Source organism: Medicago sativa, chromosome 3 (genome assembly GCF_051527215.1).
Source record: "Medicago sativa cultivar Bolivia chromosome 3, Bolivia_mono, whole genome shotgun sequence".
In the NCBI taxonomy this organism is placed as follows: domain Eukaryota; kingdom Viridiplantae; phylum Streptophyta; class Magnoliopsida; order Fabales; family Fabaceae; genus Medicago; species Medicago sativa.
The window spans coordinates 16,960,972-16,983,980 of record NC_140751.1 but is presented as its reverse complement, the minus strand read 5'-3'; the positions used below and the strand labels follow the sequence as shown (position 1 = coordinate 16,983,980).

The 23,009-nt window shown below is 34.5% G+C and overlaps 1 long non-coding RNA gene across 2 annotated transcripts; it reads right to left on the bottom strand.

The window, feature by feature from the left end:
* Positions 1–18,441: 18,441 nt before the first annotated feature.
* On the bottom strand, positions 18,442–21,111 carry LOC146936173 (uncharacterized). 2 transcript variants are annotated; one of them, XR_015030496.1, is made up of 2 exons: positions 18,996–21,111; positions 18,442–18,612 (listed from the first exon to the last, which is right to left on the bottom strand). It is a non-coding gene; the product is annotated as an uncharacterized LOC146936173 (long non-coding RNA). The 2 variants fall into 2 exon arrangements; XR_015030497.1 differs by having other exon boundaries at positions 20,559–21,111.
* Positions 21,112–23,009: the final 1,898 nt, after the last annotated feature.

Sequence of the window (23,009 nt, the reverse complement as noted above, 5' to 3'; positions counted from 1 at the left end):
AAATGGCCAAAATGGGGGTTAAGTTAATTTCCTTGTAAATTTACGAATTTTACTCGTTTTTGACTATTTTTCTTTCACTAAAAAGGTCATAAAGTGGCCTAGCCTTATCGAATCGAAGCATGTAATAGTTCATAGGAAATCTAACGAGCATATCTACGACTTTCAGGGTTGATTTTAGAAATTTCAAAAACGGCCAAAATGGTGGTAAAGTGATATTCCTTGTTAATTTACGGATTTTACTCGATTTTGATCCTTTTTCTTTCACTAAAAAGGGCATAACGTGGCCTAGCCTTATCGAATCGAACCATGTAATAGTTCCTAGGAAATCTAACGAGCATATCTATGACTTCCATGGTTGATTTTAGAATTTTCAAAAACGGCCAAAGTGGGGGTTAGGTGAATTTCCTTGTTAATTTACAGATTTTACTCATTATTGACCCTTTTTCTTTCACTAAAAAGGGCAAAAAGTGGCCTAGCCTTCTCGCATTGAACCATGTAATAGTTCCTAGGAATTATACCAAGCATATCTACGACATCCACGGTTGATTTTAGAATTTTTAAAAATGCCCAAAATGGGGGTTAAGTTAATTTCCTTGTAAATTTACGAATTTTACTCGTTTTTGACCATTTTTCTTTCACTAAAAAGGTCATAAAGTGGCCTAGCCTTATCGAATCGAAGCATGTAATAGTTCATAGGAAATCTAACGAGCATATCTACGACTTTCAGGGTTGATTTTAGAAATTTCAAAAACGGCCAAAATGGTGGTAAAGTGATATTCCTTGTTAATTTACGGATTTTACTCGATTTTGATCCTTTTTCTTTCACTAAAAAGGGCATAACGTGGCCTAGCCTTATCGAATCGAAGCATGTAATAGTTCCTAGGAAATCTAACGAGCATATCTATGACTTCCATGGTTGATTTTAGAATTTTCAAAAACGGCCAAAATGGGGGTTAGGTGAATTTCCTTGTTAATTTACGGATTTTACTCATTTTTGACCCTTTTTCTTTCACTAAAAAGGGCATAATGTGGCCTAGCCTTCTCGCATTGAACCATGTAATAGTTCCTAGGAAATATAACAAGCATATCCACGACATCCACGGTTGATTTTAGAATTTTCAAAAATGGCCAAAATGGGGGTTAAGTTAATTTCCTTGCAAATTTACGAATTTTACTCGTTTTTGACCATTTTTCTTTCACTAAAAAAGGCATAACGTGGCCTAGCCTTTTCGAATCAAAGCATGTAATAGTTCCTAGGAAATCTAACGAGCATATCTATGACTTCCATGGTTGATTTTAGAATTTTCAAAAATGGCCAAAATGGGGGTTAGGTGAATTTCCTTGTTAATTTACAGATTTTACTCATTATTGACCCTTTTTCTTTCACTAAAAAGGGCAAAAAGTGGCCTAGCCTTCTCGCATTGAACCATGTAATAGTTCCTAGGAAATATAACAAGCATATCTACGACATCCACGGTTGATTTTAGAATTTTTAAAAATGGCCAAAATGGGGGTTAAGTTAATTTCCTTGTAAATTTACGAATTTTACTCGTTTTTGACTATTTTTCTTTCACTAAAAAGGTCATAAAGTGGCCTAGCCTTATCGAATCGAAGCATGTAATAGTTCATAGGAAATCTAACGAGCATATCTACGACTTTCAGGGTTGATTTTAGAAATTTCAAAAACGGCCAAAATGGTGGTAAAGTGATATTCCTTGTTAATTTACGGATTTTACTCGATTTTGATCCTTTTTCTTTCACTAAAAAGGGCATAACGTGGCCTAGCCTTATCGAATCGAACCATGTAATAGTTCCTAGGAAATCTAACGAGCATATCTATGACTTCCATGGTTGATTTTAGAATTTTCAAAAACGGCCAAAGTGGGGGTTAGGTGAATTTCCTTGTTAATTTACAGATTTTACTCATTATTGACCCTTTTTCTTTCACTAAAAAGGGCAAAAAGTGGCCTAGCCTTCTCGCATTGAACCATGTAATAGTTCCTAGGAATTATACCAAGCATATCTACGACATCCACGGTTGATTTTAGAATTTTTAAAAATGCCCAAAATGGGGGTTAAGTTAATTTCCTTGTAAATTTACGAATTTTACTCGTTTTTGACCATTTTTCTTTCACTAAAAAGGTCATAAAGTGGCCTAGCCTTATCGAATCGAAGCATGTAATAGTTCATAGGAAATCTAACGAGCATATCTACGACTTTCAGGGTTGATTTTAGAAATTTCAAAAACGGCCAAAATGGTGGTAAAGTGATATTCCTTGTTAATTTACGGATTTTACTCGATTTTGATCCTTTTTCTTTCACTAAAAAGGGCATAACGTGGCCTAGCCTTATCGAATCGAAGCATGTAATAGTTCCTAGGAAATCTAACGAGCATATCTATGACTTCCATGGTTGATTTTAGAATTTTCAAAAACGGCCAAAATGGGGGTTAGGTGAATTTCCTTGTTAATTTACGGATTTTACTCATTTTTGACCCTTTTTCTTTCACTAAAAAGGGCATAATGTGGCCTAGCCTTCTCGCATTGAACCATGTAATAGTTCCTAGGAAATATAACAAGCATATCCACGACATCCACGGTTGATTTTAGAATTTTCAAAAATGGCCAAAATGGGGGTTAAGTTAATTTCCTTGCAAATTTACGAATTTTACTCGTTTTTGACCATTTTTCTTTCACTAAAAAAGGCATAACGTGGCCTAGCCTTTTCGAATCAAAGCATGTAATAGTTCCTAGGAAATCTAACGAGCATATCTATGACTTCCATGGTTGATTTTAGAATTTTCAAAAACGGCCAAAATGGGGGTTAGGTGAATTTCCTTGTTAATTTACGGATTTTACTCGTTTTTGACCCTTTTTCTATCACTAAAAAGGTCATAAAGTGGCCTAGCCTTATCGAATCGAAGCATGTAATAGTTCCTAGGAAATCTAATGAGCATATCTATGACTTCCATGGTTGATTTTAGAATTTTCAAAAACGGCCAAAATGGGGGTTAGGTGAATTTCCTTGTTAATTTACAGATTTTACTCATTATTGACCCTTTTTCTTTCACTAAAAAGGGCAAAAAGTGGCCTAGCCTTCTCGCATTCAACCATGTAATAGTTCCTAGGAAATATAACAAGCATATCTACGACATCCACGGTTGATTTTAGAATTTTTAAAAATGGCCAAAACGGGGGTTAAGTTAATTTCCTTGTAAATTTACGAATTTTACTCGTTTTTGACCATTTTTCTTTCACTAAAAAGGTCATAAAGTGGCCTAGCCTTATCGAATCGAAGCATGTAATAGTTCATAGGAAATCTAATGAGCATATCTACGACTTTCAGGGTTGAATTTAGAAATTTCAAAAACGGCCAAAATGGTGGTAAAGTGATATTCCTTGTTAATTTACGGATTTTAATCGATTTTGATCCTTTTTCTTTCACTAAAAAGGGCATAACGTGGCCTAGCCTTATCGAATCGAAGCATGTAATAGTTCCTAGGAAATCTAACGAGCATATCTATGACTTCCATGGTTGATTTTAGAATTTTCAAAAATGGCCAAAATGGGGGTTAGGTGAATTTCCTTGTTAATTTACAGATTTTACTCATTATTGACCCTTTTTCTTTCACTAAAAAGGGCAAAAAGTGGCCTAGCCTTCTCGCATTGAACCATGTAATAGTTCCTAGGAAATATAACAAGCATATCTACGACATCCACGGTTGATTTTAGAATTTTTAAAAATGGCCAAAACGGGGGTTAAGTTAATTTCCTTGTAAATTTACGAATTTTACTCGTTTTTGACCATTTTTCTTTCACTAAAAAGGTCATAAAGTGGCCTAGCCTTATCGAATCGAAGCATGTAATAGTTCATAGGAAATCTAATGAGCATATCTACGACTTTCAGGGTTGATTTTAGAAATTTCAAAAACGGCCAAAATGGTGGTAAAGTGATATTCCTTGTTAATTTACGGATTTTACTCGATTTTGATCCTTTTTCTTTCACTAAAAAGGGCATAACGTGGCCTAGCCTTATCGAATCGAACCATGTAATAGTTCCTAGGAAATCTAACGAGCATATCTATGACTTCCATGGTTGATTTTAGAATTTTTAAAAACGGCCAAAATGGGGGTTAGGTGAATTTCCTTGTTAATTTACAGATTTTACTCATTATTGACCCTTTTTCTTTCACTAAAAAGGGCAAAAAGTGGCCTAGCCTTCTCGCATTGAACCATGTAATAGTTCCTAGGAATTATACCAAGCATATCTACGACATCCACGGTTGATTTTAGAATTTTTAAAAATGCCCAAAATGGGGGTTAAGTTAATTTCCTTGTAAATTTACGAATTTTACTCGTTTTTGACCATTTTTCTTTCACTAAAAAGGTCATAAAGTGGCCTAGCCTTATCGAATGGAAGCATGTAATAGTTCATAGCAAATCTAACGAGCATATCTACGACTTTCAGGGTTGATTTTAGAAATTTCAAAAACGGCCAAAATGGTGGTAAAGTGATATTCCTTGTTAATTTACGGATTTTACTCGATTTTGATCCTTTTTCTTTCACTAAAAAGGGCATAACGTGGCCTAGCCTTATCGAATCGAAGCATGTAATAGTTCCTAGGAAATCTAACGAGCATATCTATGACTTCCATGGTTGATTTTAGAATTTTCAAAAACGGCCAAAATGGGGGTTAGGTGAATTTCCTTGTTAATTTACGGATTTTACTCATTTTTGACCCTTTTTCTTTCACTAAAAAGGGCATAATGTGGCCTAGCCTTCTCGCATTGAACCATGTAATAGTTCCTAGGAAATATAACAAGCATATCCACGACATCCACGGTTGATTTTAGAATTTTCAAAAATGGCCAAAATGGGGGTTAAGTTAATTTCCTTGCAAATTTACGAATTTTACTCGTTTTTGACCATTTTTCTTTCACTAAAAAGGGCATAACGTGGCCTAGCCTTTTCGAATCAAAGCATGTAATAGTTCCTAGGAAATCTAACGAGCATATCTATGACTTCCATGGTTGATTTTAGAATTTTCAAAAACGGCCAAAATGGGGGTTAGGTGAATTTCCTTGTTAATTTACGGATTTTACTCGTTTTTGACCCTTTTTCTATCACTAAAAAGGTCATAAAGTGGCCTAGCCTTATCGAATCGAAGCATGTAATAGTTCCTAGGAAATCTAATGAGCATATCTATGACTTCCATGGTTGATTTTAGAATTTTCAAAAACGGCCAAAATGGGGGTTAGGTGAATTTCCTTGTTAATTTACAGATTTTACTCATTATTGACCCTTTTTCTTTCACTAAAAAGGGCAAAAAGTGGCCTAGCCTTCTCGCATTGAACCATGTAATAGTTCCTAGGAAATATAACAAGCATATCTACGACATCCACGGTTGATTTTAGAATTTTTAAAAATGGCCAAAATGGGGGTTAAGTTAATTTCCTTGTAAATTTACGAATTTTACTCGTTTTTGACCATTTTTCTTTCACTAAAAAGGTCATAAAGTGGCCTAGCCTTATCGAATCGAAGCATGTAATAGTTCATAGGAAATCTAATGAGCATATCTACGACTTTCAGGGTTGAATTTAGAAATTTCAAAAACGGCCAAAATGGTGGTAAAGTGATATTCCTTGTTAATTTACGGATTTTAATCGATTTTGATCCTTTTTCTTTCACTAAAAAGGGCATAACGTGGCCTAGCCTTATCGAATCGAAGCATGTAATAGTTCCTAGGAAATCTAACGAGCATATCTATGACTTCCATGGTTGATTTTAGAATTTTCAAAAATGGCCAAAATGGGGGTTAGGTGAATTTCCTTGTTAATTTACAGATTTTACTCATTATTGACCCTTTTTCTTTCACTAAAAAGGGCAAAAAGTGGCCTAGCCTTCTCGCATTGAACCATGTAATAGTTCCTAGGAAATATAACAAGCATATCTACGACATCCACGGTTGATTTTAGAATTTTTAAAAATGGCCAAAATGGGGGTTAAGTTAATTTCCTTGTAAATTTACGAATTTTACTCGTTTTTGACTATTTTTCTTTCACTAAAAAGGTCATAAAGTGGCCTAGCCTTATCGAATCGAAGCATGTAATAGTTCATAGGAAATCTAACGAGAATATCTACGACTTTCAGGGTTGATTTTAGAAATTTCAAAAACGGCCAAAATGGTGGTAAAGTGATATTCCTTGTTAATTTACGGATTTTACTCGATTTTGATCCTTTTTCTTTCACTAAAAAGGGCATAACGTGGCCTAGCCTTATCGAATCGAACCATGTAATAGTTCCTAGGAAATCTAACGAGCATATCTATGACTTCCATGGTTGATTTTAGAATTTTCAAAAACGGCCAAAATGGGGGTTAGGTGAATTTCCTTGTTAATTTACAGATTTTACTCATTATTGACCCTTTTTCTTTCACTAAAAAGGGCAAAAAGTGGCCTAGCCTTCTCGCATTGAACCATGTAATAGTTCCTAGGAATTATACCAAGCATATCTACGACATCCACGGTTGATTTTAGAATTTTTAAAAATGCCCAAAATGGGGGTTAAGTTAATTTCCTTGTAAATTTACGAATTTTACTCGTTTTTGACCATTTTTCTTTCACTAAAAAGGTCATAAAGTGGCCTAGCCTTATCGAATCGAAGCATGTAATAGTTCATAGCAAATCTAACGAGCATATCTACGACTTTCAGGGTTGATTTTAGAAATTTCAAAAACGGCCAAAATGGTGGTAAAGTGATATTCCTTGTTAATTTACGGATTTTACTCGATTTTGATCCTTTTTCTTTCACTAAAAAGGGCATAACGTGGCCTAGCCTTATCGAATCGAAGCATGTAATAGTTCCTAGGAAATCTAACGAGCATATCTATGACTTCCATGGTTGATTTTAGAATTTTCAAAAACGGCCAAAATGGGGGTTAGGTGAATTTCCTTGTTAATTTACGGATTTTACTCATTTTTGACCCTTTTTCTTTCACTAAAAAGGGCATAAAGTGGCCTAGCCTTCTCGCATTGAACCATGTAATAGTTCCTAGGAAATATAACAAGCATATCCACGACATCCACGGTTGATTTTAGAATTTTCAAAAATGGCCAAAATGGGGGTTAAGTTAATTTCCTTGCAAATTTACGAATTTTACTCGTTTTTGACCATTTTTCTTTCACTAAAAAGGGCATAACGTGGCCTAGCCTTTTCGAATCAAAGCATGTAATAGTTCCTAGGAAATCTAACGAGCATATCTATGACTTCCATGGTTGATTTTAGAATTTTCAAAAACGGCCAAAATGGGGGTTAGGTGAATTTCCTTGTTAATTTACGGATTTTACTCGTTTTTGACCCTTTTTCTTTCACTAAAAAGGTCATAAAGTGGCCTAGCCTTATCGAATCGAAGCATGTAATAGGTCCTAGGAAATCTAACGAGCATATCTATGACTTCCATGGTTGATTTTAGAATTTTCAAAAACGGCCAAAATGGGGGTTAGGTGAATTTCCTTGTTAATTTACAGATTTTACTCATTATTGACCCTTTTTCTTTCACTAAAAAGGGCAAAAAGTGGCCTAGCCTTCTCGCATTGAACCATGTAATAGTTCCTAGGAAATATACCAAGCATATCTACGACATCCACGGTTGATTTTAGAATTTTTAAAAATGGCCAAAATGGGGGTTAAGTTAATTTCCTTGTAAATTTACAAATTTTACTCGTTTTTGACCATTTTTCTTTCACTAAAAAGGTCATAAAGTGGCCTAGCCTTATCGAATCGAAGCATGTAATAGTTCATAGGAAATCTAACGAGCATATCTACGACTTTCAGGGTTGATTTTAGAAATTTCAAAAACGGCCAAAATGGTGGTAAAGTGATATTCCTTGTTAATTTACGGATTTTACTCGATTTTGATCCTTTTTCTTTCACTAAAAAGGGCATAACGTGGCCTAGCCTTATCGAATCGAAGCATGTAATAGTTCCTAGGAAATCTAACGAGCATATCTATGACTTCCATGGTTGATTTTAGAATTTTCAAAAACGGCCAAAATGGGGGTTAGGTGAATTTCCTTGTTAATTTACGGATTTTACTCATTTTTGACCCTTTTTCTTTCACTAAAAAGGGCATAAAGTGGCCTAGCCTTCTCGCATTAAACCATGTAATAGTTCCTAGGAAATATAACAAGCATATCCACGACATCCACGGTTGATTTTAGAATTTTCAAAAATGGCCAAAATGGGGGTTAAGTTAATTTCCTTGCAAATTTACGAATTTTACTCGTTTTTGACCATTTTTCTTTCACTAAAAAGGTCATAAAGTGGCCTAGCCTTATCGAATCGAAGCATGTAATAGTTCCTAGGAAATCTAACGAGCATATCTACGACTTCCATGGTTGATTTTAGAAATTTCAAAAACGGCCAAAATGGGGGTTAGGTGATATTCCTTGTTAATTTACGGATTTTACTCGATTTTGATCCTTTTTCTTTCACTAAAAAGGGCATAACGTGGCCTAGCCTTATCGAATCGAACCATGTAATAGTTCCTAGGAAATCTAACGAACATATCTATGACTTCCATGGTTGATTTTAGAATTTTCAAAAACGGCCAAAATGGGGGTTAGGTGAATTTCCTTGTTAATTTACAGATTTTACTCATTATTGACCCTTTTTCTTTCACTAAAAAGGGCAAAAAGTGGCCTAGCCTTCTCGCATTGAACCATGTAATAGTTCCTAGGAATTATACCAAGCATATCTACGACATCCACGGTTGATTTTAGAATTTTTAAAAATGCCCAAAATGGGGGTTAAGTTAATTTCCTTGTAAATTTACGAATTTTACTCGTTTTTGACCATTTTTCTTTCACTAAAAAGGTCATAAAGTGGCCTAGCCTTATCGAATCGAAGCATGTAATAGTTCATAGCAAATCTAACGAGCATATCTACGACTTTCAGGGTTGATTTTAGAAATTTCAAAAACGGCCAAAATGGTGGTAAAGTGATATTCCTTGTTAATTTACGGATTTTACTCGATTTTGATCCTTTTTCTTTCACTAAAAAGGGCATAACGTGGCCTAGCCTTATCGAATCGAAGCATGGAATAGTTCCTAGGAAATCTAACGAGCATATCTATGACTTCCATGGTTGATTTTAGAATTTTCAAAAACGGCCAAAATGGGGGTTTGGTGAATTTCCTTGTTAATTTACGGATTTTACTCATTTTTGACCCTTTTTCTTTCACTAAAAAGGGCATAAAGTGGCCTAGCCTTCTCGCATTGAACCATGTAATAGTTCCTAGGAAATATAACAAGCATATCCACGACATCCACGGTTGATTTTAGAATTTTCAAAAATGGCCAAAATGGGGGTTAAGTTAATTTCCTTGCAAATTTACGAATTTTACTCGTTTTTGACCATTTTTCTTTCACTAAAAAGGGCATAACGTGGCCTAGCCTTATCGAATCGAAGCATGTAATAGTTCATAGGAAATCTAACAAGCATATCTACGACTTTCAGGGTTGATTTTAGAAATTTCAAAAACGGCCAAAATGGTGGTAAAGTGATATTCCTTGTTAATTTACGGATTTTACTCGATTTTGATCCTTTTTCTTTCACTAAAAAGGGCATAAAGTGGCCTAGCCTTATCGAATTGAACCCTGTAATAGTTCCTAGGAAATCTAACGAGCATATCTACGTCTTTCAGGGTTGATTTTAGAGTTTTCAAAAACGGCCAAAATGGTGGTAAAGTGATATTCCTTGTTAATTTACGGATTTTACTCGTTTTTGATCCTTTTTCTTTCACTAAAAAGGGCATAATGTGGCCTAGCCTTATTGAATCGAAGCATGTAATAGTTCCTAGGAATTATAACAAGCTTATCTATGACTTCCATGGTTGATTTTAGAATTTTCAAAAACGGCCAAAATGGGGGTTAGATGAATTTCCTTGTTAATTTACAGATTTTACTCGTTTTTGACCCTTTTTTTTCAAGAAAAAGGGCATAAAGTGGCCTAGCCTTATCGAATTGAACAATGTAATAGTTCCTAGGTAATCTAACGAGCATATCTACGACTTTCAGGGTTGATTTTAGAAATTTCAAAAACGACCAAAATGGTGGTAAAGTGATATTCCTTGTTAATTTACGGATTTTACTCGTTTTTGATCCTTTTTCTTTCACTAAAAAGGGCATAACGTGGCCTAGCCTTATTGCATCGAAGCCTGAATAGTTCGTAGGAATTCTAACGAGCTTATCTATGACTTCCATGGTTGATTTTAGAATTTTCAAAAACGGCCAAAATGGGGGTTGGGTGAATTTCCTTGTTAATTTACGGATTTTACTCGTTTTTGACCCTTTTTCTTTCACTAAAAAGGTCAAAAAGTGGCCTAGCCTTACCGAATTGAACCATGTAATAGTTCCTAGGTAATCTAACGAGCATATCTACGACTTTCAGGGTTAATTTTAGAAATTTCAAAAACGGCCAAAATGGTGGTAAAGTGATATTCCTTGTTAATTTACGGATTTTACTCGTTTTTGATCCTTTTTCTTTCACTAAAAAGGGCATAACGTGGCCTAGACTTATTGCATCGAAGCATGTAATAGTTCGTAGGAATTCTAACGAGCATATCTATGACTTCCATGGTTGATTTTAGAATTTTCAAAAACGGCCAAAATGGGGGTTAGGTGAATTTCCTTGTTAATTTACGGATTTTACTCATTTTTGACCCTTTTTCTTTCACTAAAAGGGCATAAAGTGGCCTAGCCTTCTCGCATTAAACCATGTAATAGTTCCTAGGAAATATAACAAGCATATCCACGACATCCACGGTTGATTTTAGAATTTTCAAAAATGGCCAAAATGGGGGTTAAGTTAATTTGCTTGCAAATTTACGAATTTTACTCGTTTTTGACCATTTTTCTTTCACTAAAAAGGGCATAACGTGGCCTAGCCTTATCGAATCGAAGCATGTAATAGTTCATAGGAAATCTAATGAGCATATCTACGACTTTCAGGGTTGAATTTAGAAATTTCAAAAACGGCCAAAATGGTGGTAAAGTGATATTCCTTGTTAATTTACGGATTTTACTCATTATTGACCCTTTTTCTTTCACTAAAAAGGGCAAAAAGTGGCCTAGCCTTCTCGCATTGAACCATGTAATAGTTCCTAGGAATTATACCAAGCATATCTACGACATCCACGGTTGATTTTAGAATTTTTAAAAATGCCTAAAATGGGGGTTAAGTTAATTTCCTTGTAAATTTACGAATTTTACTCGTTTTTGACCATTTTTCTTTCACTAAAAAGGTCATAAAGTGGCCTAGCCTTATCGAATCGAAGCATGTAATAGTTCATAGGAAATCTAATGAGCATATCTACGACTTTCAGGGTTGAATTTAGAAATTTCAAAAACGGCCAAAATGGTGGTAAAGTGATATTCCTTGTTAATTTACGGATTTTACTCGATTTTGATCCTTTTTCTTTCACTAAAAAGGTCATAACGTGGCCTAGCCTTATCGAATCGAAGCATGTAATAGTTCCTAGGAAATCTAACGAGCATATCTATGACTTCCATGGTTGATTTTAGAATTTTCAAAAATGGCCAAAATGGGGGTTAGGTGAATTTCCTTGTTAATTTACAGATTTTACTCATTATTGACCCTTTTTCTTTCACTAAAAAGGGCAAAAAGTGGCCTTGCATTCTCGCATTGAACCATGTAATAGTTCCTAGGAAATATAACAACCATATCTACGACATCCACGGTTGATTTTAGAATTTTTAAAAATGGCCAAAATGGGTGTTAAGTTAATTTCCTTGTAAATTTACGAATTTTACTCGTTTTTGACCATTTTTCTTTCACTAAAAAGGTCATAAAGTGGCCTAGCCTTATCGAATCGAAGCATGTAATAGTTCATAGGAAATCTAACAAGCATATCTACGACTTTCAGGGTTGATTTTAGAAATTTCAAAAACGGCCAAAATGGTGGTAAAGTGATATTCCTTGTTAATTTACGGATTTTACTCGATTTTGATCCTTTTTCTTTCACTAAAAAGGGCATAAAGTGGCCTAGCCTTATCGAATTGAACCATGTAATAGTTCCTAGGAAATCTAACGAGCATATCTACGTCTTTCAGGGTTGATTTTAGAGTTTTCAAAAACGGCCAAAATGGTGGTAAAGTGATATTCCTTGTTAATTTACGGATTTTACTCGTTTTTGATCCTTTTTCTTTCACTAAAAAGGGCATAACGTGGCCTAGCCTTATTGAATCGAAGCATGTAATAGTTCCTAGGAATTATAACAAGCTTATCTATGACTTCCATGGTTGATTTTAGAATTTTCAAAAACGGCCAAAATGGGGGTTAGATGAATTTCCTTGTTAATTTACAGATTTTACTCGTTTTTGACCCTTTTTTTTCAATAAAAAGGGCATAAAGTGGCCTAGCCTTATCGAATTGAACAATGTAATAGTTCCTAGGTAATCTAACGAGCATATCTACGACATCCACGGTTGATTTTAGAATTTTCAAAAATGGCCAAAATGGGGGTTAAGTTAATTTCCTTGCAAATTTACGAATTTTACTCGTTTTTGACCATTTTTCTTTCACTAAAAAGGGCATAACGTGGCCTAGCCTTATCGAATCGAAGCATGTAATAGTTCCTAGGAAATCTAACGAGCATATCTATGACTTCCATGGTTGATTTTAGAATTTTCAAAAACGGCAAAAGTGGGGGTTAGGTGAATTTCCTTGTTAATTTACAGATTTTACTCATTATTGACCCTTTTTCTTTCACTAAAAAGGGCAAAAAGTGGCCTAGCCTTCTCGCATTGAACCATGTAATAGTTCCTAGGAAATATAACAAGGATATCTACGACATCCACGGTTGATTTTAGAATTTTTAAAAATGGCCAAAATGGGGGTTAAGTTAATTTCCTTGTAAATTTACGAATTTTACTCGTTTTTGACCATTTTTCTTTCACTAAAAAGGTCATAAAGTGGCCTAGCCTTATCGAATCGAAGCATGTAATAGTTCAAAGGAAATCTAATGAGCATATCTACGACTTTCAGGGTTGAATTTAGAAATTTCAAAAACGGCCAAAATGGTGGTAAAGTGATATTCCTTGTTAATTTACGGATATTACTCGATTTTGATCCTTTTTCTTTCACTAAAAAGGTCATAACGTGGCCTAGCCTTATCGAATCGAAGCATGTAATAGTTCCTAGGAAATCTAACGAGCATATCTATGACTTCCATGGTTGATTTCAGAATTTTCAAAAATGGCCAAAATGGGGGTTAGGTGAATTTCCTTGTTAATTTACAGATTTTACTCATTATTGACCCTTTTTCTTTCACTAAAAAGGGCAAAAAGTGGCCTAGCCTTCTCGCATTGAACCATGTAATTATTCCTAGGAAATATAACAACCATATCTACGACATCCACGGTTGATTTTAGAATTTTTAAAAATGGCCAAAATGGGTGTTAAGTTAATTTCCTTGTAAATTTACGAATTTTACTCGTTTTTGACCATTTTTCTTTCACTAAAAAGGTCATAAAGTGGCCTAGCCTTATCGAATCGAAGCATGTAATAGTTCATAGGAAATCTAACAAGCATATCTACGACTTTCAGGGTTGATTTTAGAAATTTCAAAAACGGCCAAAATGGTGGTAAAGTGATATTCCTTGTTAATTTACGGATTTTACTCGATTTTGATCCTTTTTCTTTCACTAAAAAGGGCATAAAGTGGCCTAGCCTTATCGAATTGAACCATGTAATAGTTCCTAGGAAATCTAACGAGCATATCTACGTCTTTCAGGGTTGATTTTAGAGTTTTCAAAAACGGCCAAAATGGTGGTAAAGTGATATTCCTTGTTAATTTACGGATTTTACTCGTTTTTGATCCTTTTTCTTTCACTAAAAAGGGCATAACGTGGCCTAGCCTTATTGAATCGAAGCATGTAATAGTTCCTAGGAATTATAACAAGCTTATCTATGACTTCCATGGTTGATTTTAGAATTTTCAAAAACGGCCAAAATGGGGGTTAGATGAATTTCCTTGTTAATTTACAGATTTTACTCGTTTTTGACCCTTTTTTTTCAATAAAAAGGGCATAAAGTGGCCTAGCCTTATCGAATTGAACAATGTAATAGTTCCTAGGTAATCTAACGAGCATATCTACGACATCCACGGTTGATTTTAGAATTTTCAAAAATGGCCAAAATGGGGGTTAAGTTAATTTCCTTGCAAATTTACGAATTTTACTCGTTTTTGACCATTTTTCTTTCACTAAAAAGGGCATAACGTGGCCTAGCCTTATCGAATCGAAGCATGTAATAGTTCCTAGGAAATCTAACGAGCATATCTATGACTTCCATGGTTGATTTTAGAATTTTCAACAACGGCCAAAATGGGGGTTAGGTGAATTTCCTTGTTAATTTATGGATTTTACTCGTTTTTGACCCTTTTTCTTTCACTAAAAAGGGCATAAAGTGGCCTAGCCTTACCGAATTGAACCATGTAATAGTTCCTAGGTAATCTAACGAGCATATCTACGACTTTCAGGGTTAATTTTAGAAATTTCAAAAACGGCCAAAATGGTGGTAAAGTGATATTCCTTGTTAATTTACGGATTTTACTCGTTTTTGATCCTTTTTCTTTCACTAAAAAGGGCATAACGTGGCCTAGACTTATTGCATCGAAGCATGTAATAGTTCGTAGGAATTCTAACGAGCTTATCTATGACTTCCATGGTTGATTTTAGAATTTTCAAAAACGGCCAAAATGGGGGTTAGGTGAATTTCCTTGTTAATTTACGGATTTTACCCGTTTTTGACCCTTTTTCTTTCACTAAAAAGGTCATAAAGTGGCCTAGCCTTATCGAATCGAAGCATGTAATAGTTCAAAGGAAATCTAATGAGCATATCTACGACTTTCAGGGTTGAATTTAGAAATTTCAAAAACGGCCAAAATGGTGGTAAAGTGATATTCCTTGTTAATTTACGGATTTTACTCGATTTTGATCCTTTTTCTTTCACTAAAAAGGTCATAACGTGGCCTAGCCTTATCGAATCGAAGCATGTAATAGTTCCTAGGAAATCTAACGAGCATATCTATGACTTCCATGGTTGATTTTAGAATTTTCAAAAATGGCCAAAATGGGGGTTAGGTGAATTTCCTTGTTAATTTACAGATTTTACTCATTATTGACCCTTTTTCTTTCACTAAAAAGGGCAAAAAGTGGCCTAGCCTTCTCGCATTGAACCATGTAATAGTTCCTAGGAAATATAACAACCATATCTACGACATCCACGGTTGATTTTAGAATTTTTAAAAATGGCCAAAATGGGTGTTAAGTTAATTTCCTTGTAAATTTACGAATTTTACTCGTTTTTGACCATTTTTCTTTCACTAAAAAGGTCATAAAGTGGCCTAGCCTTATCGAATCGAAGCATGTAATAGTTCATAGGAAATCTAACAAGCATATCTACGACTTTCAGGGTTGATTTTAGAAATTTCAAAAACGGCCAAAATGGTGGTAAAGTGATATTCCTTGTTAATTTACGGATTTTACTCGATTTTGATCCTTTTTCTTTCACTAAAAAGGGCATAAAGTGGCCTAGCCTTATCGAATTGAACCATGTAATAGTTCCTAGGAAATCTAACGAGCATATCTACGTCTTTCAGGGTTGATTTTAGAGTTTTCAAAAACGGCCAAAATGGTGGTAAAGTGATATTCCTTGTTAATTTACGGATTTTACTCGTTTTTGATCCTTTTTCTTTCACTAAAAAGGGCATAACGTGGCCTAGCCTTATTGAATCGAAGCATGTAATAGTTCCTAGGAATTATAACAAGCTTATCTATGACTTCCATGGTTGATTTTAGAATTTTCAAAAACGGCCAAAATGGGGGTTAGATGAATTTCCTTGTTAATTTACAGATTTTACTCGTTTTTGACCCTTTTTTTTCAATAAAAAGGGCATAAAGTGGCCTAGCCTTATCGAATTGAACAATGTAATAGTTCCTAGGTAATCTAACGAGCATATCTACGACATCCACGGTTGATTTTAGAATTTTCAAAAATGGCCAAAATGGGGGTTAAGTTAATTTCCTTGCAAATTTACGAATTTTACTCGTTTTTGACCATTTTTCTTTCACTAAAAAGGGCATAACGTGGCCTAGCCTTATCGAATCGAAGCATGTAATAGTTCCTAGGAAATCTAACGAGCATATCTATGACTTCCATGGTTGATTTTAGAATTTTCAACAACGGCCAAAATGGGGGTTAGGTGAATTTCCTTGTTAATTTATGGATTTTACTCGTTTTTGACCCTTTTTCTTTCACTAAAAAGGGCATAAAGTGGCCTAGCCTTACCGAATTGAACCATGTAATAGTTCCTAGGTAATCTAACGAGCATATCTACGACTTTCAGGGTTAATTTTAGAAATTTCAAAAACGGCCAAAATGGTGGTAAAGTGATATTCCTTGTTAATTTACGGATTTTACTCGTTTTTGATCCTTTTTCTTTCACTAAAAAGGGCATAACGTGGCCTAGACTTATTGCATCGAAGCATGTAATAGTTCGTAGGAATTCTAACGAGCTTATCTATGACTTCCATGGTTGATTTTAGAATTTTCAAAAACGGCCAAAATGGGGGTTAGGTGAATTTCCTTGTTAATTTACGGATTTTACCCGTTTTTGACCCTTTTTCTTTCACTAAAAAGGTCATAAAGTGGCCTAGCCTTATCGAATCGAAGCATGTAATAGTTCCTAGGAAATCTAACGAGCATATCTACGACTTTCAGGGTTGATTTTAGAAATTTCAAAAACGGCCAAAATGGTGGTAAAGTGTAATTCCTTGTTAATTTACGGATTTTACTCGATTTTGATCCTTTTTCTTTCACTAAAAAGGGCATAACGTGGCCTAGCCTTATCGAATTGAACCATGTAATAGTTCCTAGGTAATCTAACGAGCATATCTACGACTTTCAGGGTTAATTTTAGAAATTTCAAAAACGGCCAAAATGGTGGTAAAGTGATATTCCTTGTTAATTTACGGATTTTACTCGTTTTTGATCCTTTTTCTTTCACTAAAAAGGGCATAACGTGGCCTAGACTTATTGCATCGAAGCATGTAATAGTTCGTAGGAATTCTAACGAGCTTATCTATGACTTCCATGGTTGATTTTAGAATTTTCAAAAACGGCCAAAATGGGGGTTAGGTGAATTTCCTTGTTAATTTACGGATTTTACCCGTTTTTGACCCTTTTTCTTTCACTAAAAAGGTCATAAAGTGGCCTAGCCTTATCGAATCGAAGCATGTAATAGTTCAAAGGAAATCTAATGAGCATATCTACGACTTTCAGGGTTGAATTTAGAAATTTCAAAAACGGCCAAAATGGTGGTAAAGTGATATTCCTTGTTAATTTACGGATTTTACTCGATTTTGATCCTTTTTCTTTCACTAAAAAGGTCATAACGTGGCCTAGCCTTATCGAATCGAAGCATGTAATAGTTCCTAGGAAATCTAACGAGCATATCTATGACTTCCATGGTTGATTTTAGAATTTTCAAAAATGGCCAAAATGGGGGTTAGGTGAATTTCCTTGTTAATTTACAGATTTTACTCATTATTGACCCTTTTTCTTTCACTAAAAAGGGCAAAAAGTGGCCTAGCCTTCTCGCATTGAACCATGTAATAGTTCCTAGGAAATATAACAACCATATCTACGACATCCACGGTTGATTTTAGAATTTTTAAAAATGGCCAAAATGGGTGTTAAGTTAATTTCCTTGTAAATTTACGAATTTTACTCGTTTTTGACCATTTTTCTTTCACTAAAAAGGTCATAAAGTGGCCTAGCCTTATCGAATCGAAGCATGTAATAGTTCATGGGAAATCTAACAAGCATATCTACGACTTTCAGGGTTGATTTTAGAAATTTCAAAAACGGCCAAAATGGTGGTAAAGTGATATTCCTTGTTAATTTACGGATTTTACTCGATTTTGATCCTTTTTCTTTCACTAAAAAGGGCATAAAGTGGCCTAGCCACTACAAAAAAACACGTTATTTCCGGCGGCTAAATTTGGCTTATTGTGGCGGTTTTAGCCGCGGCTATTAACGAAACTGGCGGTTCCCAAAACTGCCGCAATTTTTGCTGCCACAAAGTTTAAAATGGCAGTTTAGTGCAAACCGCCATGCGAACTGCCATAATACGCGATGGTGATAACGGCGGCTAATTTATCGAGTAAAACGGCGGTTTCAGCCGCCGTAATGTACAATATTTCAACAAAAAAAATTGAAATTAGTGGCAGTTTGAACTGCCGTAATATACGATTTTTAAAGGAAAAAAGTAGCACATAGTGGCAGTTTGAACTGCCGTAATGTTCATTTCATTAAATAAAAAAAAAACTGAAAATTGCACCGAAATAACACAATTACTAGTAGTAATATTAATTATTTTCATACATAAATTGTGATATTACATAACTAATGAAAATCTGTAACCGAATTTATATTGTATACATGCACTATAGTTGAACTTCCAACGACCTCTTCATACTTGCTTCCCCCTCTTGCAAAAAGTTGTATTCCTCATAAAGGAATAGTCTCCTGCAAGTTAAAGAGACAATCACAAAACTACTAAGCATTAAAACTAGTCACCATAGTTAGTACAATCACCATAGTATATTTTAAGAGCTGCTGATTCTTCAAAATGTATAACCAAAAAAAAAATATTGATGTACTATGAATGGGGGGTGAACATAAAGTTATCAATTCTAGCACCAGCTGACCTAAACAACATCAACACTAATAGAACAGAAACACTAAAGTTGTATGGAACAAAATAGAACACAAACTCTAAAATAATCAATATGATGACAATATAATCACTTTAGTTATAGCCAAAACATTACTTTAACTGTAATCACTTCAGATTGCAAATCCAAAACCCAATAGAAAGCAAATTCCAAGAAGAGGTAAATAACCAATACCTTAACGATCACTACCAATTGATGGACCCCCCCTCTCTCCTAGAAACAATGGGCAAAATAATAAAACATAGTCATCTACTAGATAAGTTCAACACAAGAAAAACAAGTGAAAATGTTGATGGAAAAATAGAAATTATAAAGGTATAGAATAATATAGGGAATTCATAAAGGTGTCAGGAACACATTTCATGCCTACTGCACAGTCTTCACTGTGATTTCTCACGGTAATTTTGGAGGTGCTGACAGTTGAAGGAGTTCTATACTTCTATGGGACGAGCATAAAGGAAAGTATTAAAAGTATAATATAGAATGAACTAAAGTAGTAGCTATGAAGTGAGGAAAAATAAAGCACTAAACTAGTGGTTATAAATGCTAACTAGTAAAAACATGAGCTAATATATTTACAAGCTGACAAGAAAGTCATCACAGGAGAATATAACTGATACAAACAGAACAAAAAATCAAAATCCAAACACTAAAGCTAACAATTTCAGAGATCTGCAGTGTTCACTGAACTAAGCAAAATCAATTACAGATCATATAAAAACAACATTAACTACTTTGACAATTAAAACATAAAGGGCTAGGAAAAACTTGCCAATAATCTTTCATTTCTTGTGGTCAATTCGAACAAAACCAACCATATAAATCAACTTTTCTACATTCATTTGTGTAAACGTGAAAAGAAAAAACAATAAGTTTCAACATAATAGGAAGCAAAAGAATCCTTGTAAAAACAGTATGAACAGGTTCTATTAGATAATCATCAGGCAGGATGCATTCGAAATCAGTAACTGAAAGGGGACAGGAAACATAATATGTAGCATTCACAAAAACCATTCTGAAATATATCAGTGCCAAAATCAATACAAATATCACCAAGTAACATGAGTTGTGAGAGAACCCAGAAAATTATATGTTGTGTTTGGTTCTATATTCAGCTCAAGTGGGTCTATTTAAGTACACCTTGTTCAAACTAGTAAATACATGTCAATTAGATGTAAAGCAGCAACACACAACAACATTATAACCTTGTAGGCTGTAACTACAATTTTTTTTTTGACGATTAATCTCCAATTAGATGTAAAGCAGCAACACACAACAACATTATAACCTTGTAGGCTGTAACTACCCATTAATCTCACATGATAATTTCATTAAAACCCATTTATCTAATATTGCATAAACCTAACGATTTTTTCAACTGAAAACTTCAAAACATGCTTCAATCCAAACTAACTCTGACAGCACATACGGTTAGAAACAGACAAATGGAGAAACTCGTTTTTTTTTTATTATTTAAGAGATAACAAATCTAGAATAAAGAAAAAAAATACCCAGATCAGTATCAATTTCAATTTTTTTCTCCAAATCCAAAACAAACAAAAAAAAACCCAGAAAGAGAGAGGGAATAAATCACCAACAAAAAATCGAAAAGAACAAAGATCCAAATATTTAAGCAGCGATGATGTGTCTCTTCAAGAACCTGAATTTAACTTCAAAAACAAAGATTTAGTTAAATTTAGCTATTAGTGAAAAATTAATCTAGGGTTTCAGCAATACCTGACAACAAAAGCAAAACTCCTTCAAAATAGATTATCCAGATCGAGTGTTTGAGAAGATTTGACAAAGAGGAAGAAAAACCTTCAAAATAGATTCGTTGGTTATAGATGGGTTTGCAGTCGATTAATGAGTTCGATCCGAAAAATGGGTTTGAGAAGGAATGGGCTCGATCTGGAAAAGTGGTTCGATTAATGGGTACGACGGTTTGAGATGCAGACAAATAGTATAGAAGGGTTTGATATCTAGATCTGTGGAGCAGAAGGAAAGAGTTTTGGAAAAATAAGAATAAAAGAAATACAAAAAGGTATAAAGAAAAGTAATAAAAGGATAAAGAATTAATGAAGAAAAATTGGAGGGATTTTTCCAAAAAAAGAGGGGGAAAAGAGGATAAGTAAAATGTGAATATCGGCGGGTCAAAATGCCATAATATTACACGAATAAGATGTTGTTAATACTGGCGGTTCAAACCGCCGCAATTAACCGTGAATAGTGGCAGCTCATAAAACTGCCGCAATGTACCGTTTTTAGTGGCGGTTTTAAAAACCGCCATAATAAAACCGCCGCAATGGACGCGATTTTTTGTAGTGAGCCTTATCGAATTGAACCATGTAATAGTTCCTAGGAAATCTAACGAGCATATCTACGTCTTTCAGGGTTGATTTTAGAGTTTTCAAAAACGGCCAAAATGGTGGTAAAGTGATATTCCTTGTTAATTTACGGATTTTACTCGTTTTTGATCCTTTTTCTTTCACTAAAAAGGGCATAACGTGGCCTAGCCTTATTGAATCGAAGCATGTAATAGTTCCTAGGAATTATAACAAGCTTATCTATGACTTCCATGGTTGATTTTAGAATTTTCAAAAACGGCCAAAATGGGGGTTAGATGAATTTCCTTGTTAATTTACAGATTTTACTCGTTTTTGACCCTTTTTTTTCAATAAAAAGGGCATAAAGTGGCCTAGCCTTATCGAATTGAACAATGTAATAGTTCCTAGGTAATCTAACGAGCATATCTACGACATCCACGGTTGATTTTAGAATTTTCAAAAATGGCCAAAATGGGGGTTAAGTTAATTTCCTTGCAAATTTACGAATTTTACTCGTTTTTGACCATTTTTCTTTCACTAAAAAGGGCATAACGTGGCCTAGCCTTATCGAATCGAAGCATGTAATAGTTCCTAGGAAATCTAACGAGCATATCTATGACTTCCATGGTTGATTTTAGAATTTTCAACAACGGCCAAAATGGGGGTTAGGTGAATTTCCTTGTTAATTTATGGATTTTACTCGTTTTTGACCCTTTTTCTTTCACTAAAAAGGGCATAAAGTGGCCTAGCCTTACCGAATTGAACCATGTAATAGTTCCTAGGTAATCTAACGAGCATATCTACGACTTTCAGGGTTAATTTTAGAAATTTCAAAAACGGCCAAAATGGTGGTAAAGTGATATTCCTTGTTAATTTACGGATTTTACTCGTTTTTGATCCTTTTTCTTTCACTAAAAAGGGCATAACGTGGCCTAGACTTATTGCATCGAAGCATGTAATAGTTCGTAGGAATTCTAACGAGCTTATCTATGACTTCCATGGTTGATTTTAGAATTTTCAAAAACGGCCAAAATGGGGGTTAGGTGAATTTCCTTGTTAATTTACGGATTTTACCCGTTTTTGACCCTTTTTCTTTCACTAAAAAGGTCATAAAGTGGCCTAGCCTTATCGAATCGAAGCATGTAATAGTTCCTAGGAAATCTAACGAGCATATCTACGACTTTCAGGGTTGATTTTAGAAATTTCAAAAACGGCCAAAATGGTGGTAAAGTGTAATTCCTTGTTAATTTACGGATTTTACTCGATTTTGATCCTTTTTCTTTCACTAAAAAGGGCATAACGTGGCCTAGCCTTATCGAATCGAAGCATGTAATAGTTCCTAGGAAATCTAACGAGCATATCTATGACTTCCATGGTTGATTTTAGAATTTTCAAAAACGGCCAAAATGGGGGTTAGGTGAATTTACTTGTTAATTTACGGATTTTACTCATTATTGACCCTTTTTCTTTCACTAAAAAGGGCAAAAAGTGGCCTAGCCTTCTCGCATTGAACCATGTAATAGTTCCTAGGAAATATAACAAGCATATCTACGACATCCACGGTTGATTTTAGAATTTTTAAAAATGGCCAAAATGGGGGTTAAGTTAATTTCCTTGTAAATTTACGAATTTTACTCGTTTTTGACCATTTTTCTTTCACTAAAAAGGTCATAAAGTGGCCTAGCCTTATCGAATCGAAGCATGTAATAGTTCATAGGAAATCTAACGAGCATACCTACGACTTCCATGGTTGATTTTAGAAATTTTAAAAACGGCCAAAATGGTGGTAAAGTGAATTTCCTTGTTAATTTACGGATTTTACTCGATTTTGATCCTATTTCTTTCACTAAAAAGGGAATAACGT